We start from the raw sequence: 19,456 nt of genomic DNA on the forward strand, positions 1-19,456 counted from the left end.
AACAAGTTTGAAAAAATTAAAAAATATATCATTAGCTTGAGTGTTCAACGTTAGCATTCTAAATTGCCAAAAAGGCAATCCTTGTCTTAAGGACGTATTTGTAGAATCAAACGATCTTTCATCGATGAAATACGCAGGTGAGCAAAGATTGCAAGATGGTATACGTTTCCTGCGAACTATCAAAATATGATTTATATCCGTCTTCTCAAAAAAGTTCATAATTTCTGAATTCCCGTTGCCAAATGATGAAACTTTTGACATATTGCCTGCTGTTAATGTTATTTATGTTTTTCTCACCGAAAACTTTTAGACAACAGAATTGGAATATGATGTAATATTATCTATTACCTTCCGTTTCATCCCCCTTCCGGGACGACAGATCCGCTGCGAACGAAGACGAGGGACCCCTCACGCATCAATGCGTCCGCTGCGTGAGCGTAATCCTATTATCTGAGATGCAATTTTCAAATTGTATTTAACAGTTTGTGAGTGCTTTCAGCAATTTAAGAAGTTTGTTGAGGTCGAAGTTGTGCACGTGCTTCTTGTTTATATTTATATATATTTTGATCTGTTTTGTGTTTCTTATTATTTTGGGTGAGTTATTAGATTTGTACACGTTGTGTTGGTAAATATTAAATAGAAAATCAGAATCATTACAGTGAGTGATGGTATATGTTTTTTTTTTTCTTTCTTTCTTTCTTTCCATTGTGTGTTAATTCTAAACGAACTTAAATTTATGGATTAGGCTTACCGCGATTTATGAATGCTTAGCAGATCACGTCTGTTAGTGAATGACTAACGTTCAGTGACCTGTCGTAATAGGAACTAGTATCCGGATTGTTGGGTTAATTAAGTTATCCATACTGCCTTTCATATCACGGTTTTCATAACTTCTTTAGCAGTGGTGTTTGTGAAATATTCTCTTGTTTGCACTTTAAGGGACAGGGAAATGATTTTTTTTTATATTTTTTTAAATGTTAATGGTTGCTGTAGGGTTTCAGCTTTACGCCGTCGTACAACAACACGGCAAACGTTAGTAAAATTCAGTTGTGAATCTGCTTGATTAACAGAAACAGAGTGAAAAAAAAATAATAAAATTACCCAGATAAACTACAAAACATCCTGATTTCAATCCAGAAAAGCTAAAGTTGCCTTTTAAAGTCTGCGAAATCAATGTCACTGATTATTATTATCATTACTGGCAACTCCAAGGAGTTCTTAGACTCATCGAGGGAGGCCCTAAACATCATGTCAACAACTATTCAGCTTCCACACAGTATCTACCATACCTTGCCTTGAACCCACTCACAGTCATGTGGGTGCCCATGAGTGTGAGTGGGCACCCACAACAGACTGGCAACTTATTCCACTCATTCACCACTCTCCATGCAAAAAATCAGTTCTAACACCTTTTCTAACCACTCTTGCCCAGTTTCCATGGATGGCCCCTAGTCCTCCCACCACCAGACCTGTTCTGAAAAATATCCTTTGAATTAATCTTATAGAAAGCCTTCAGTAATTTGAATGTCTCAATCATATCACCCCTCTTCCACCTATCAACCAATGTCTGCAACCCACAAATCTTCAACCTGTTCTGATAAGGTTCATTCCATAGACCTGCTATCATCTTGGTCACTCGCCTCTGGATCCACTACCTCCTCCTCATCAACAAGAAACCCTGTTGCCCAGGTCTGGGTACAGTAATCAAGATGGGGTCTTATCAAGGCTCGATACAGAGGAACAATAACTTGCTTGTCTCTGCTCATCAACGTATTCTTCAGTAACCAAGTGATTTGATGAGCTGATTTAGCCACTTTTGCAATGCGCTCCCTAAACTTCAGCTCCCTATCCAACAACACCCACAAATCCCTGGCTTCATCAATCTCCTGAAGTGCAGTTCCACCAATGTGGTATACTGTTGCTAATCTTTTCACCCTAAAATGCATAACTACACTTTGCCACATTAAATTGACATCCATTCTCCTTAGCCCAATCCCCCGATCTATCCAAATCATCTTGCAAAATTTTGACATCATGTGCATTCACTATATCCCTACCCAACTTTGCATCATCAGTAAACAAATGAATAGTTCCTCTCAGATCCTTTCCGATATCATTAATGAACAAATTAAATAGTAGTGGTCCAAGAACAGAATGCTACGGCACACCACTAGTCACAGACTATCTTTTCGACTCTACTCCTGAATAAACTACTCTCCGATACTCCCCGTCAACCACCCTCCTAACCATCTCACTAACCCTATAACTATATCGATATGCTGCAGTTTGCTGAGAATTTCATGTGGTATCCTGTCAAAGGCCATGGCAGGGTCCAGCAGTGTGACTGTATACCCATTACTCTTAACCAGTCAGCCATCACTGTGTTATAAAATGTGAGAGTTAGTGAGGCATGATCTACCCTTCACAAAACCATGCTGTTCCCCATACAGTATCCCATTATCATCTATCTATTCCTGTATTCTTCTCTTCACTACTTTCTTCAAACTTTGACGACTCCTGATATGCTGATCGGTCGATAATTTGCAACAGCAGTCTTGGAACCTCCCTTATGCAAAGGTACTATTTTCCCCTCTTTCCACCCCTGTCGGGACTAACCCACACCTGAGACTCAAATTAAACAAAATGGTCAAGAGCACTGATAATTCTTTTGCTGCTTCACGTAAGACCCAAGCTGGTAAACCATCCAAACCCACAGATGTATTCATGTTAAGGTTTTGTAATATACTATTCACCTCCTTTTCATTCACCTCAATATCTGTATAACCTGTTGGATTTTTCATTCCTGCAATATCACCTCCTGAATGATATACTCTTGTAAAGTGCTCGCTCAGTAATTCCACTATATCAACTAATTCAGTTACCTCCCTACCATCAACATTCCTTAAAATCATTCTGCCGTATACATTTTTTCGTTTACTTGCAGCATATCGAAAAAATTGTTTGGGATTCTCTTTAGCTTGCGTGGCTAATTTCCTTTTATAATCAGCTTTTGCTTTCCTTACCAGACTCATTACCTTTGTGGCCTGTGCTTTATACTGTTCGTGTGCCTGCAGGTCACCTTTCTCCTTAAATTCCCTCCACAGTTGTTTCTTTTTTTGTAGCTCAAGCTTAATGCTGTTATTCATCCATTTAACCGCTGCTTCATTTACTATCCGGAATCTAGGTATACAGTCAGCCATTACCTACTTCAAACACTCCTTTACCACTTCCCATGCACTATCAACTTCCAGCTCTTGCAGTTTTACATGCCATGGCACTGAATCAAGTAATCTCCTGAGCTTCTCATACTCACCAGCCTGGTACTTCCACATGTACCCCTTTCTTAATTGAAAATTCCACACATTTGGCCACCTCCCAGGTTAAAACCTTAATGTCACTCCCACCAGTTGGTGGTAAAGTGGTCATATTCATTACAATCAAATTCTCAGATGCAATTACTAGGGCAAGCACTCTCGAACTCCTAGTATATTCCTTTACCTGCTGTCTCAGGTAGTTATCCCTTAATAACTGCATAAAATCCAATTCCTCCTCTCATGTGTTGTCCTCTGCTCCTTCCAATCAGTGTTACCATACCTGAAATCCCCCATAATAATTACTCTCCTTCCATTTTACTGGTCTTCCAATTACCTGGTCTATAGCAGCACCCAACTGCATATTTTGTTCTGCTTGTCTCAATCTCACACCAAATAGCCTCAGATGTGCTCTCTTCACTATCCTGCAGTTCAACTTCAATTCACCTTGGTTGCAGTTCATCAGCTATCATCAATAACACTCCTCTCCCCCATTTCATTCTCTCTTTCCCTCCTGAACACACCATACCCTTCACATTCTCTCCCACTAGCTAGATCATCTTCTGTGAGCCATGTCTCACTGATACCTGTGGCCAGGAAGAACCAACAAGACCAAAAATTCTTCTTTCTTGTTCCTAATACTCCTGGCATTAGTATACGTGAAGTGCTGAAGCCTGTTAGTCCCACCCCTATCTTGATGCTCTGTACTAACTATCCCATTCTGATTTGTTGTCCTTCGTACTAGCTCAGGCATGTTCACATTCTTACACTCGACTGCCTCACTGATGCCTGCGCATGCACTCCCCCCCCCCTTAACAGCTCTAGTTTCCCTGATTTTGCACATCTTTCACTTCATTCAGCAACACTTTCTCCAGTCTCCGCACACCAAATCCATTGAGATGCAATCTATCCATCTTATATAAGTCCTTTCACCCATCAAACTCACTCTACACATCAACAAACTCCACACCACTCCTCATACATAACCTGCACATAAAGTCGTTTGCAATTATGGTCCTTCTTCTCAACTCTTCTCAGTCGTACCGTGCAACAGACTCACTATCTTAACTCTCTTACTCTTTTTTTTTGCTACCTCTAGTAATTCCTTCGAGCCTTCTCTCATAGCAAATTTATCTCCTTTCAAATCATTCATTCCTGCCACTACTATCACTTCTTTCACCCTCTGCTTTTGCACTCAATAGTCTCACTTACAACCTTAATTTTCACACCTGGCATGTATGATTTTATTGAACTCTCATCTATTACACCTCTTACAAGTGAATCACCATACTACACTCGTTCCTTCATTTTCCTTTCACTATCAATCATGCTGTCATTTTTCTTATCACACACTCACTTCCTTCCATTAGTTGACACACTCAGTTAGCAATTTTGTAATCGCTCCAGCTGCCGCTTCGCACTAATGGAGACAATACCACAAATCCAAATAAATAGTGCTGGGACCAGTAACATCTAATAACACCATATTTTTGTTCAAAATTTAAAAAAAAGAAAATGCCATTTCTAACATCAAAAAGCAAATGCTTTCATAAGTAGAATGACAGGCACCTGGGTGAATGTGGGAATGCCAGTCCAATGTAGCAAAGTGTACGGTGTAAAAATGGGAAGCAAAGATGGGATGCAGAGTATAGGATTGGTGGGGATATCTTAGAGGAGTTGGAGAAAATGAAAAATCTATGGTTGATGGTGGATAGGGACTTGAAATTTCAGGGACATTTTTGTATTTGGTAAAATTGTGAGGACAGCACAGTGGATTATAGCAATAATGCAGAGAACACTGACATGTAGAAGTAAGGATATTATGATTCCATTGTACAAGGCCTTGATCAGATAACATGTGAATTACTGTGCACAGATTTGGCAGAACTTTTCAAAAGGATGATGAGTTGCTGGAGAGAATTCAGAGACAACTGACTATGTCAGTTTTGGGTCTCTTGAATGTTAAGTATAGAACAGAATGAGAGAATGGAAATTGCATATCCTAGTTGTTGAAGGAATGGAGGGGAGGAGATAAGATATGATCAAGATAAGTAATTACAAGCGTTTTTCCACTTCCAAGCATGATATTGTCCCAAACTCTACTAAGTTGATCATAATCGCCCATCTTTTAATTATACATATATCCCTTTTTAATGCTTATTCAATTTCCAAATGAGACCAATCTGATCATTAACCCTGACAAGGAATGTAACTGATGTATTCCTATTTAGCTGTTTCCAAAATTAAAACATGTTTCCTTACTTGCTGCCCAAGATAGTTATTCCACATTTCACTTTCTTTATCCCAGTGGCTTGATTTCTCTTTCAGTGTATGTTGTTATAATTATTAAAATTACCATGCATTATTATTATTAAGAATTATTGATCATCATCATCATCATTAGTGTTCTGCCTCTTGACAGGTCCAATGGTATAACTCAGCAGATTCTCTTCCCCCAATTTCCTCTGTCTCTTGCTTCCTCCTTCATTTCCTGATATCTTCTTGTTCCCATTATATCATCAAGCATCGTTAGTCATCGTCGTCGTCTTCTTCTTGGTCACTTTCCTTCAATTTTCCCTTCTATCATTCTTTTCAGTAGGCTGTCTCCTCTTAATACATGTCCATCCAGTTATGCTTTCTTCTTCTTCTTATGGTCTTTAGTAAATTCCTTTCTTCTTCAACTCTGTAATACTTCTTCATTGGTGATTTTTTCAGTCCACTTTATTTTATCCATTTCTTCTCCATAACCACATTTCAAATGCCTCCAATTTTAGCTTCTTTCTTCCTAATTGTCCATGTTGCTGACCCATATAAGGTCATACTCCAAATATAGCACTTAATAAGCCTTTTCTTTAGATTTTTATTCATTTTATTAATAAACAAATTTTTCTTGCTATAAAAGGCATAGTTTCCTTTGTTAATTCTTTCTTTTATTTCCATGTCACATTTTCCATTTTCTTGTATTATACTACCAAGGTATTTGTATTGTCTCGCTTGCTCTACACTTTCTCCAGTCATCATCACCTTGATGCTCCCTGGTTTCCTGGAGACTCTCATCACTTTTGTTTTCTTTGCGTTAATTTTCATACCATATTTCTTGCATATATTTTCAAATTTTTGCATTAGGTGCTGTAGTTCATCTTCGGTATTAGCTAATATTGCTTGATCATCTGCAAATCTAATATTTTGTATTGTTCTTCCTCCAATAGTGATTCCTCTTTCCTCTTCATAAAATGCTTCTTTTATCATTTCTTCTGCAAATATATCGAAGAGCGTCGGTGACAGGCAGCATTCCTGTCTTACACCTCTGCCAATCACACATTTTTTAGTTTTTCCTACTTTATTATGGCCGTCTGGTTCATATATAATTCAGCTATTAACCTTCGGTTTCTCCAATCTAAACCTATTTTGCATAATATTTCCATCAGATTTTCCCATTTCACCATGTCAAATGCTTTTTCAAGGTCAATGAAACAAATATAAACTTCTTTATTTACTTCTCTATTCCTTTCGCATATGGTCCTCATTACTCCAATTGCATCTCTGGTTCCTCTGTCTTTTCTAAATCCAAATTGATCATCCCCCAGAAAATATTCCACTCTATTATACAATCTTTGATTTAATATTCTTAGCAGTACTTTGGAGGCATGTGAGAGTATGCTTATAGTTCTGTAGTCACTGCACTTAGCAGGATTGCTTTTCTTTTCAATTGGTATAAGAATACTTTCTGTGAAATCTTTAGGCCATACTCCTGTTTTGTAAATGCGGTTGCAGAGTTTCTATGTATCTGTTATACCTTTTCTCCAGTTGTTTTAGGATTTCACTAGGTATTCCATCCACTCCTTCCATCTTTCCACTTTTTATTCCTTAATTGCTGTTTCTACTTCTCTCTTTAGTATTTCAGGACTACTTTCTTCTGTTGAGATTTCATTTTGCTCTTCCAATTCAATTTTTGTTGGTCTTTCATTTTTTGTGTAAAGTTCTTCGATGTATTCCTTCCATCTTTCACTCTGTATTTCAATATCGTAAATCAGTTTTCCTTGCTTATCTTCTAATGGCAGATTTCTTATGCTTTTTTTATTATTTGTAATTTCTTTTGCTTTTTCAAACATTTTATCATATTGCCCCCTTTTTTCCATTTCTTCAATTTCTTTGCATTCTGTTTTCAACCATTCCTCTCTTGCTTTATCAGTTTCTCTTCTCAGTTCATTATTTAATACGTTGTATTTTCTTCTTCCCTCTTCAGTGTTTACATTTTTCCATCTTCTTCTTTCTTCCATTTTTCTTATCATTTCATTTGTAATCCATGGCTTTTTAATTCTTTTCCCTTCCATAAAACTTATCTCTTCAGCAGCTGTTTTCATATATCAAGTTTTTCAGTTGATTCCATTTTGCATTAACATCCATAGTTTCTTCAGATATATTCTCTTATTTTATTTTCCAGTTCTTCTCTGAATTTCCTACTTGCATCTCCTTGGAATTTTTCTAGGTTCCACCTTTTCTTGCTTTTATCTTTGTTTATTTTCTTATATCATATTCTTAATTCCATAACAAGCAAATTATGGTCTGAGTCAATTTCAGCTCCTGGATATGTTGATATCCTTTTCACACTGTTTCTGTATCTGTTTTGTATTAACATATAATCAATCTGGTATCTTGCGATATCACCTGGCATTTTCTATGTATATCTTCTTCTCTTTGGATGTTTAAACCAAGTATTACCAATGATTAGTTTGTGTATTTTACAAACTCTATAAGTCTTTCACCTCTCATTCCTTTTTTCAAGGCCATATCTTCATGTTATTCCTTTCTCTACCTTTTCACCTACCACTGCATTCCAGTCTCCCATCCAGATGGTACACCTTTTAGTTCTGTCTTCTTCCTTAATAATAATAATAATCACCCTGTCACTTTTATATATTATATTTTCTACTGAATTTTTAACCTTTTCATTCAAAACAAACGCTACTCCATTCCCCCCCCCCCCCCCCCCGTGTTCTATAGGAATATATAATTCTATAACCATCACTTTCAAAATCTCCTATATCTTCCCATCTGACTTCACTTAGACCAACCACATCCAATTTATTCCTCTCCATTTCTTTCTTCAAGTTCTCTAATTTACCAGCTCTTAACATTGTTCTTACATTCCAAGTTGCAACATATATAGTTTCTATCTCATTTTCTCTTAGATGTCTTATTTTCTTCCTATTTTCCTCAATACTTGGGATCCCATCCTCGTTGTCCATTTGAGGATTTTGTAGGTTAACGACCTGAGAAACCTCATTTCTTCTTCTGCCGGGCATGACATCCATCCTTTGCCGATAGACCCCATTTTTGCCAGTTGTGGAAATTAAATTTTCCGAGTTCACCATATTTTCTTGGAAATAATACTGAGGTGGCTTCCCATTGCCTTCCTCAGGAAACCATTATGGTATGGTTTCAAACCTGGGAGAACAGCAGACTCCCACTGCTTAAAATAGGCTACTCCTCTCACTACCAAATGTAGAAAATAAAGTAAATAGAAAAGATTCACCTCTAGCTTTTGAATGACTCTAATAGCATTGGGGGAAGGAACAAGAAGAAGAGAGGAAGTATAAAGAAAGAAGATAGGGACCAGTCTACAGATAACATAACAGACGTGCATTACATGAAGTAAGGCATGGTCCAGCACCAGGTACCTCGGGTTTTCCATTCCTGTACTTACTAGAGTGAGCCCTTAAAGACAATTATTGATAATAGGAAATAATTATCAACAGGGCCATCGCCAGATTAGATTGCGACCAAAGGCAAACAATTAAATATCGCCCCTGATGGATTATACGACAAAAATTTTGTTTTTGTTTTTATTGCAAGAAACATTAATGCAAAACAATTTAATAATAATATTAATTAAATATTTTCTTTATGGGGGATATCGCACAATAAAACTGCTTATAAGCTCTTCTAAATTTAAATTATAACCTATGTCTGCCTCTATCGATATAGTTGCTAGACCAACCAGTCTTTCTTGGGTCATTGCTGTTTGCAAATAATTTTTAATCCCTTTAAGCTTGGAAAAACTTCTTTCCGCACTTGCTACACTAACAGGAATTGTCAACAATATCCTTAGGGCGGTGGTTACGTTGAGATAAATTTCTACAAGATTTTGGTTATATATTTTACAAGGTCTTTTCCACTTCCAAGCATGATATTGTCCCAAATTTTATCATACATATATATATATATATATATATATATGAAAAATTTGGTGAAGACTACTTTTCTCTTTTATTATTTTTGAGAGAATTTATAATTCTTCAAATAAATCTACTACATCTACATCAGCTGTCATAAAATATTTTGTTGTGCTAATATGGCACCTACCTCAATATGGTTGAACGAGCACCCTAAATTAAGCCACGCCATGAGGCGGGCTGCCTTTATGCTACACCCTGTCTACAGTACTGATTGTCAATATCATGGAATTCAGGTAATAATTATTATTTCCTGATCTTCATGGAGTTTGTGGAGTAGTGGCAGAGCTTCATGATAGGAGGAGGAGTGGAGTATGTGATTGCAACATATTCAACTTGAAAAGGATTGTTACCAGGTTAAAGTGAAAGAGATTTTTAACAGAATAGAGAGAGAAAGAGATGGAACAAGAAGCCATCCCTTTAAACTGTACAAGAAGGGTGTGAGGAGCAGGTTCTTTTCATGAAAGTGGTTGTTGTAGGGGAATAAATTTCATAATATTAAGTGTTGGGAGTGCAGAAACATTGAAAGAGTTTAATAATAGCTTGCAGTATATTTCCATAAAGTTTCTTTTCATTGTCATGTCTTTCTAGATGTAGCTAAATATGTTCTAAAGGCTTGTGAAAGTGGATATGGGTCCTGTTTCACCATAAAATAAAATAAAAAAAGAATATTTAAATTTAAACTAATGAAAGTGCTGCAGAACTTTAAAATTCCATGTGTATGATTATTTTGGAGTTGGACAATAAATTCTAATTGTTGCAATCCTTGCAGCAATGTTATGTATGCATTTTTATTTTATTTGTTTATTATTATTATTTATTTTTTGATATTTAGATTTTTTTGAGACCAACATTTGAAAGAAAAAAAAAGAGAATGGGAATCTGTTCATTAAAATTGCAATTTTTCATTATTGGACATACCAAATACCATAGCTGCTAGTAACTTTCATGATTTTGTCTTTTTAACTGTGAGATCATGAACATGCTAACGATGTATTTTTTCTTTTAAGTAGACATGCTTCGTTGAGGAAAAGATGGTTAGTGTATCCTGGAGTCAAAAATATTTAATTTATAAAATACTTTCCTAAGTTGCAAAACTTCTGGATTATCAGTTTCTACATAACAATATTGAAACACATCATTAGAAGAATCTTTAAGTGCAAGTGATCTAATCAAAACTTCAATTTTTTCTCATAAGTCACATGTATTATCAAAATGAGTAATATATCTGAGGATTCAGTGGAATATTTTGATTCTATAAAGCAACCAGTATTGGAGAAAACATTTATGTGTGGTAAAGCATTTGCAATCCCACGGTAGAGTCCATACTAAACTTTTTATCTGTGAAACTTGTGGAAAATCATTTTCACACGAATATGGTCTGAAGAATCACAAATGTGTTCGTACCAAGGAGAAACCTTTTACATGTGAAACTTGTGGAAAGTCATTTTCATATGCTTGTAATCTTAAAACTCTCAGAAGACTCCATACTAAAAAAGGTAGTTTCTGACCTCTGGAATGTTGAGTATGAGGAAAGATTGAAAAGATGTAATTTGCAGAGTCTCGTGGAGAGAAGGAAGAGGGGATATATGATAGAGACCTACAAGTTATTAAGGGGTTGTTATAGGATCAATGGTGGAGAAGTTCTACAGAGAATAGTGGGAGATCAGGGGAGAACCAGAGGTCATCCCTGGAAACTGTATAAGGAGGGTGTGAGTAAGGGAGCGAGAGGCAGGTTTTTTTCATGCAGAGTTGTGAGTGATTGGAATGCCCTGCCTGAGAGCGTGGTGTCTGCAAGTAGTTTGAATGTGTTTAAGACACGGTATGATGAGATGTGTGTGTAAGATAAAAGGACCTCCTAGATGAGTCTTTGACTCCATGAGGTCTTGTTTTTAATAATAATAATAATAATAATAATAATGAGAAACCTTTTAAATGTAAACCTTGTGAAAAATCGTTTTCACAACCCTGTACTCTTAAAAGTCATGAAAAGGTTCATACTAATGAGAAACCTTTTATCTGTGAAACTTGTTGTAAATCATTTTCATATGGTTCTAATCATAGAGAACACAAAATAGTTCATACTAATGAGAAACCTTTCAAATGTAATGCTTTTGGTAAATTATTTTCAAAAACTACTCTTTTAAAATTTCACCAAACGGTTCATAATATTGAGACACCTTTTAAATGTGAAACCTGTGGAAAATCATTTCCATATGACTATGCACTTAAAATTCACAGAAGAGTTCATACCAAGGAGAAACCATTTATCTGTGAAACTTTTGGAAAATCATTTTCGTATTCTTTTTATCTTAATGATCATAAAATAGTTCATATTAATCAGAAACCTTTCTAATGTGATATTTGTGGTAAATTATTTTCAAAAGCTTCACTTTTAAAAATTCACAATGCAGTTCATAATAGCACAGCATCTTTTAAGTGTGAAACATGTGGAAAATCATTTCCTTATGACAACAGGCTTGAAATTCACAAAAGAGTACATATGAAGGAGAAACCATTTATCTGTGAAACTTGTGGAAAATCATTTTCATATGCTTCAAATCTTACAGACCACAAAAGAGTCCATACTAATGAGAAACCTTTCTTCTGTGAAATTTGTGGTAAATTATTTTCATATGCTTATAATCTTAAAACTCATAAAAGAGTTCATACTAATAAGAAAAGTTTCACATGTGATTCTTGTGACAAATCATTTTCACAACTTTCAGATTTAAAAACTCATAAAAGTGACCATTTAATGCCATTTAGAGAACTAAAGATAAAATAAATAGTGGCATAAAGATAAATGGTGAGCAAGTCACATGTTTGAGATTTGCCTATGACATAGCCCTATGACATTGTAGCAGAAAACAGAAGTACATTAAATACAGTATTAGAATACAAAATACCTTCCAATCAAGAAATTTGTCTACATGTTTGATGTTGAATGCTATCACATCCTAAAAGCAGCTATTCTTTTGAGATGTGATAGCATTCAACTATTTTTACTTGAAGATAACATCCTGTACTTATTTAGTAAGGCTCACCTCTTGTCTTCATCTCAGTAATGCCAATGATGTCCACATAGTTCTTTTTCCAGTTCTTCAGCGAGTTCTCTTTCCTTTCTATTAATACTTGTTATATTGATGGTTATCCTCAGGGGCTCACTTTAGTGAGTACGGGCATGGCAAACCTGATTTACCTGATGCTGCACCATGCCTTACTTCATGTGATATACATCTGTTATATTATCTGTGGACTGGTCCCTCCTCTTCATCCCTTGCTTCTTTCTTTCTTCTCTTCTTGCTCCTTCCCCCGAATGCTGTTAGAGTATTCAAGGGAAATCTTTCCTATTTTGCAGTGTCATTTCGTCTTGTGCTAACAGGACATTTTCAAACACTGTAACGTGATGAGGCCATCAAAAAATGTTCATACCGCATCGTCCGTCGTGCGGGTTACCAAGGGACGTGTTCGAGTTTTAGGCAGAGGGACCCATTTGAAAAATATGTTACAGTCTCCCTTAGACACTACTCCTCAGCACTCTGCTAGAGGAAACTCCATCAATGAGCCCGCTACCCATTTGGGGAGGTGTTTAGGGGTAGCACAAAGAAATGGTTCTGCAAGAGACGGAAATGGCAACGACAACAGCACCAGACTATGGCTTTAGGCAACTGAAACATCTTCTCTCTGACAGGGAAGGAGTTTGAACTGGTCGAAGAAGCCAAGCACTACCGGCTAGACTTAGTCGGGCTTTCTTCAACAAAGAGGAGAGGCTCTGAAACTGTCGACCTGGATAAGGGGTGGAAGCTTTACTTCTCTGGTGTGAGCCTGACAATGTCTGCTCAGGCAGGTGTGGGGATACTCACAAGCCCCTAGCTGTCAGACTGTGTTGCTGAGTTGATCCCATTGGGGAGACGGGTATGTGTGCTAAGGCTTCAGATGAAAAACCATGATTTGGCTGCGGTGCAAGTCTATGCTCCTAATCTGGAGTCAGAATACTCTGCCTTCCTAGAGGAAGTGGATGCTGCTTTTGACAGGATGGCAGACATGGAATCAGTCCTGCTAATGGGTGACTTCAATGCACATGTTGGAACAGATGACCAGGGTGTGGTTGGGAGGAAAGGCGCCCCTGACCTTAACGCGAATGGGTTCAAATTATTGGACTTCTGCTGTACTAACAGCTTGTTCATAATGAATACCTTCTTCCAGCACCGAGAAGTCCATAAGTATACCTGGTACAGGGATACACTAGAACAAAGGTCTCTGATTGACTTCTTTATAGTCTCAGCAGACCTATTTTCCTCAGTGTTGGACATTCGTGTGAGAAGAGGGGCAGAACTGTCAACTGACCACCACCTTGTCGTGTGCACTCCACGGCTTCAGAAACCACATGCTACCATCAACGCTGGTAGGCCTAAGCAGCTATACCGCGTGAAATGGCAGACATTGGAAAATGAGGCTGTGAGGAAGAATTTTGCAGATGACATTTCATCTAGGTTCAAAGAGATTCCCAAGCATACTGCAAATGTTGAGGAGGAGTGGAAGCTGTTCAGAACAGCTGTCACTGCCTCTACATTCTCATGCTGTGGCAGAAAGCGGCTTGGCGTGGCAACGGGCAGTGAGAAAAGGACACCTTGGTAGAACTAAGAAGTCCAAAAAAAATGTCTGGGCAAAAAAGGAGTCCTACCTAACACGGCTTAGGGTCAGGTCACCTGAGATGCATTTGTGGTATGCTGAGACACGAAAAGCTGCTGCTGAGGCAGTAAAGACAGCAAAGCAGAAGGCTTGGGAATCCTTTGGAGAAAGATTAGACTCATCCTATGCAAATGCAAACAAAGTATTCTGGCAGACCATCTGCCACCTTCGAGAGAGGAAATCATGCACAGCAAGGGCAATTAAGGCCTCTGATGGTGCACTTTTAACAACTGAGAAGGACATTCTCAAAGTATTCCCTCCACAGATGGTGGAGGGAATACTTTGGGAGCCTTCTTAACCCGGGTGGCCCAGAAGTTGTGGACATCCAAGAGGTGCAGATCGGGGCAATGACTAGTCTCACAGAAGAAGAGGTCCATTTAGCAATTAAATCGGGCAAGGCTGCTGGCGATGATGAAATTTGGCTCAAAATGCTAAAATCCTTAAATCGAGACGGTGTTCTCTGGCTGACTTGAGTGTGTCAGGCTGCTTGGATATGTGGGCAAGCACCAAAGCAATGGCAGACAGGCATAATAATACCAGTCTTCAAGAAGGGAGACCAGAAGGATTGCAGTAACTATCGTGGCATCTCTCTGCTCAGCCTGCCTGGGAAAGTGTATACTAAGTGCTTGGAAAGACAGTGCAGGGTCATAGTTGAGTCAAAGTTCCAGGAAGAACAATGTAGCTTTCATCCTAGTAGAAGCACAACTGACTAAATCTTCACATTAAGGCATCTGAGAAATCTCGGGAATATACCAAGAATGTCTACGCATGTTTTGTGGACTTGGAGAAGGCATATCAACAGGTTCCTCGGGATAAGCTTTGGCAAGTAGTACAGGAGTATGGAGTGGATGGCCAACTATTAGCGGCCATGAAGTCCCTGTATGAATGCCAAGAGTTTTGTGTCAGGATAAACAGCACAAAGTCTGAACCTTTCACAGTCTCTGTTAGCCTCTGCCAAGGGTACGTTCTGTCACCCCTCCTTTTCATAATATTTATTGACTGGATTGATAGGCACAGCCGAGGCAGTGAGTGTGTCAGAATTGGAAGATGAAGCATTGGATGTCTGCAGATGACCTAGTTCTGCTTAGCTCTTCCACAGATGACCTCCAGCAGACCCTGGATAGGTTTATAGCTGTTTGTGCAGATGCTGGAATGAGATCAATGTGGCCAAAACTGAAACATTTGTGGTCTCAGGACAACCATCCCATTGCACTCTACACGTAAGTGGAGTTCTAATGAGGCAGGCGGAGAAGTTTAAATACCTTGGGTTCATATTCACGAATGATGAAAAATGGGATGTAGAGCTAGATACTCGAATTGGCTTAGCAAGCTCAATATTGTGGGAGCTTGGCCGTTTGGTAGTATTGAAGCGGGAGTTAAGCCAGAAGGCAAAGCTGGCTGTCTTCAATACATTGTATGTCCCCATCCTCACCTATGGTCATGAGAGTTGGGTAATGACCGAAAGAATGTGGACACGAATCCAAGTGGCTGAAATGAGGTTCCTTCGAGGGGTTGCGGGGCTGACAAGACTCGACAGAGTCATAAGCTCTGCAATTCGGGAAACCCTCAATATTCAACTACTACTTCTCTGTGTTGAGAGATCACAGTTATGTTGGTACAGGCACCTGATCAGAATGCCACAAGAGAGGCTCCCTCAACAGGCCCTCTTTGCCAAGCCAGAGGGTGGGAGGCCAAGGACTTGCTGTATAGATTATATCCAAAACCTTGGGTGGATACGTTTGGGAATCCCACCAGAACACCTAAGCTTGGTGGCAGAGGAATGTGACCATTGGAAGTTCCTCTTGCAGCTGTTGCCCCCACAACCCAATTAGGAAAGGTGGGCCTTGAAGATGTATGTATGTATATTGATAGTTCCTGTCTTCAGTTCTGATATTTCATAAGCCCATGCTATGAATAACAGCCCATACAGTGTTTCATAGCTGATTTTGATTCTAATAGCCATTTCTAGACCTATAATGAATTCCATGCGACACAGTTGTCATCTTCTATTTAATCCTGTGTGAAAGTATTCTAGCATGGTTGGCGATTCTTGATTTATCATATATATGATCATGGACATTTTTTATGTTCTTTAAAATGGATATCAACAAGTCCACAGTAGGCTAAGTTGCAAGATTCACAAGGAACCTTATATATACACTAAGATGTGAAAAAGGTTGAAGCTGATCATTAGGAGAGGATCAGATGAAGCTTGATACTTGGATATGTATATCAAAAGTAAAATGGAGAATAGTTCAACTGATCTTGTGTTGGTTGGGGGAGCATGCAGTGTTTGTCTATTTTATAGGAGTTATAGCCATTGGCTGTAAAAGTGTTATGTTGGTACCTAAATTCAGTAGCAAGGGCTGTGTCATTTGAACAAATAGTCCTAGCTGTAAGTGTTTTGAGAATGCTGCACTGTTGAGATAGGTGATGGTGTGATTGCATATGGAAGTATCTTCTAGTCGTTTGTTTGCATGCATGTGTATTACAAAGAGTTTCCTATGAACAGAAAAGGAGAATGAAGCATAGCCATGTAACTAGTATGACTAGACAGGGAATGTACAGTTTAAATTAAAGATGCCAAGAAATTAAATTCTTTGTTTAATCCTTTATACAAATGTAAGCAAACAAAGTTTTCACCTGAAGTATTTTCAGGACAGGGAAACTCATATATAGAGGCTAATGACTTCACATCACTTGCCAGTATCCTATAATGCCAGCAAAGATTGGTCGATTGGTAGAGCCTCTGCTACTAATGGCTCTCGCAAAAAGTTAAGCAACTTTGAGCACGGTTAGAAGGTGGAAGGGATCAATCGTTCGATGCTCTTGGCACACTCTTCCTCGATGAGTCTGGACTCCCTGGAGGTGTCTAATAATAATGATAATGACAGAATAATGCAAAGCACATCTCCTTACGGACATCTATAATGTTATGCATTATGGGAAGGGTCACTACCCAGACCGGTTCCAACCTTTATTGAGGTCTCGCTAGTGGGAACTAGACCCAGAGGTGATATCAAGGACAGACACAGAGAACATTACTGATTTAATTGGTGATGCATAAATGCTTTACATATTCCCCTTTGTCTGAGAGGGAAGTTCTTTGAGTGGAGAGTTATTGAGCTTTAAGCTTGCTCTGGAAGGCAATGATATTAACCGTGTTCAGCTGAGCGTAGAATTGACTTGGGTCTTTTGTATTTACAGAATTCTGTTTCATTGTAATCTGAAGCTTGCTTGCTTGAATAGCGGATTTGGATGATTACTTGCCTTGATGAAGAACTTTTTTGCTAGATCATAAAGGAGGGATGTGATGTAGGGAATGTTGATTTCTCTGTGAATCTGGGGGTTTCTAATGAACCATGAGGCATTCAGAATCATTCTCAGGCATTTGTTCTGCATCCTCTGCAATTTTTCAATGTTTGTGTCCGAGGTATGGCTCCATGCAGGAGATGTGTAAGTGATGACTGGGCATATTACCATCCTGTATATGAGTAGTTTGTTTCGAGTATCCAGTTTGCTTCTTCTGTTGATCATGTGATAAAACTGAGAGATTACTTTGAGCTTATGTGTTTTACATGATGGTGAATTGAAGTTTTTTGTCAAGCATCAGACCAAGATATTTGACTTCATTCTGCCATGGAATCTTGATTCCTAGCAGGTGTATGTCTTCCTTGGTCTGAGACTTCTTTTTAGTGAACAGTATGGCTGAACTCTTCTGTGGGTTTGCTTGGATCCTCCAGTCCATCAGCCACTTCTCCAATGTATGAATGCTATTTTGGAGTCTTCTGATAGCTAGTTTGGGGCTGAGAAATCTTACTAATAAAGCAGTATCATCTGCATATAAACGCTGTGATTGTTGAACTTGGGTTTTGAGAGATATCAGCTGTGTAGATAGAAAATAGCAGGGGTGCCAGAAGTGAGCCCTGCTGCACACCTGCCAGGATCTTCCAGGTTGATACAATTTCATTTATTTTGACTTGCATGAATCTGTCTTTGAGATATGTGTGAACCATTTTTACTAGATTAATTGGTATTTCAAATTTGATGAGTTTGTAGAGAAGACCCTGATGCTACACCTTATCAAAAGCCTTTGCAGCATATATGAAGACTGCAGCTGTGTGGAGGTTCCAGTTGAAACCTTTAGTGATAAATTCGACCAATCAGTGTATCTGTTGTCTGGTGCTATGGTTTTTTTCTGAATTCAAACTGCTCATAATAATACCTAATTTATCTGTTGCTGATTGAAGCCTTGTGAGGATGACTTTTTCTCCAACCTTTTCAAGGCTGGACAGGAGTCTGATTGGTCTGTAGTTTTCTGGGAAGTGGGGGTCTTTCCAATCTTTTTGATTGATGTGATATCTGCCGTCTTCCATGTTAAGGGAAAATGCTTGAATCTGAGGATGGCATTGATTATATTGACTAGATGCACAATGACTTTTCTGGGGAGCAGTTTGATTATTCTGTTTGTGATTCTGTCTGGACCTGGAACCTTATTGTTGTTCAAATGGGTTATGATATTTATAACTTCTGCTGGAGAAGTAGGTGTGATAGGTTCTGAGTTATCCTTTTGTTGTGTTATGATATGCTTGACTTGGCAGTGAATCTTATAGATAAGACTGATGCATAAGAGGGGTTACATTGTGTTTCCAAGCTGTCAACTAGAGCTTCTGCTTTTTCTTTGTCAGTGTGGGCTATTCCCATTGTGGTCTGAATTGGAGGTATTATTTGCCTTTTAGTGCAAAAAGTTCTTAAGAATTTCCATATGGAGTTGTCTTGTGGGTTTAATTTCGTCAGTTTCGTTTCCCGATCTTGGCTTCAATGTTGTTACACAGCTTCTCGGACTTGTCTATTTAGATTATTCAGAGTTGTTTTATCTTGTGGGGCTCTTTCTGGCTTTGTTTTTCAATCTAATTAGATCCATGATTTCCTCGGGGATCTGACCACTAGGGTGAAAGACTGTAGTATGGGTGACTGACTATTGCTTTCTTGATTTGACTGGTTAGGTTGTGTACAGCTGAGTCTATCTCCTCTTTATTGTGAATAACAGGGACTGGGCCAGTGTGCTCTGGTAGAATTCTGGAGAGCTTGTCCCAAGATATAAAAGAGTGTGGAAGAGAGAATTGCTCTTGTGTAACTGAGCTTAAGCAGAATGGGATTGTGGTCGGAAGACAGAGTCATCCTCAGAAACATTAGATACCAGTATCTTATGTT

The 19,456-nt window shown here is 38.3% G+C and overlaps 1 protein-coding gene across 5 annotated transcripts in view; it reads left to right on the forward strand.

The window, feature by feature from the left end:
* The first annotated feature begins 252 nt into the window (after positions 1 to 252).
* LOC150099160 (uncharacterized) overlaps positions 253 to 19,456 on the forward strand; it is a 60,743-nt gene continuing 41,539 nt past the window's right edge. For 2 of the 5 annotated variants that reach the window (XM_090403844.1, XM_090403846.1), the window contains exon 1: positions 253 to 594. The gene's annotated coding sequence lies outside the window, so the exon portion shown is untranslated. The remainder of the gene's footprint in view (positions 595 to 19,456) is intronic. The other 3 variants (XR_016549360.1, XR_016549359.1, XM_090403845.1) reach the window with 2 other exon arrangements.

The sequence above is a fragment of the Typopeltis vanoorti genome, chromosome 14, assembly GCF_054136105.1.
Source record: "Typopeltis vanoorti isolate ZY-2024b chromosome 14, IOZ_Tvanoo_1.0, whole genome shotgun sequence".
Classification (NCBI taxonomy): Eukaryota; Metazoa; Arthropoda; class Arachnida; order Uropygi; family Thelyphonidae; genus Typopeltis; species Typopeltis vanoorti.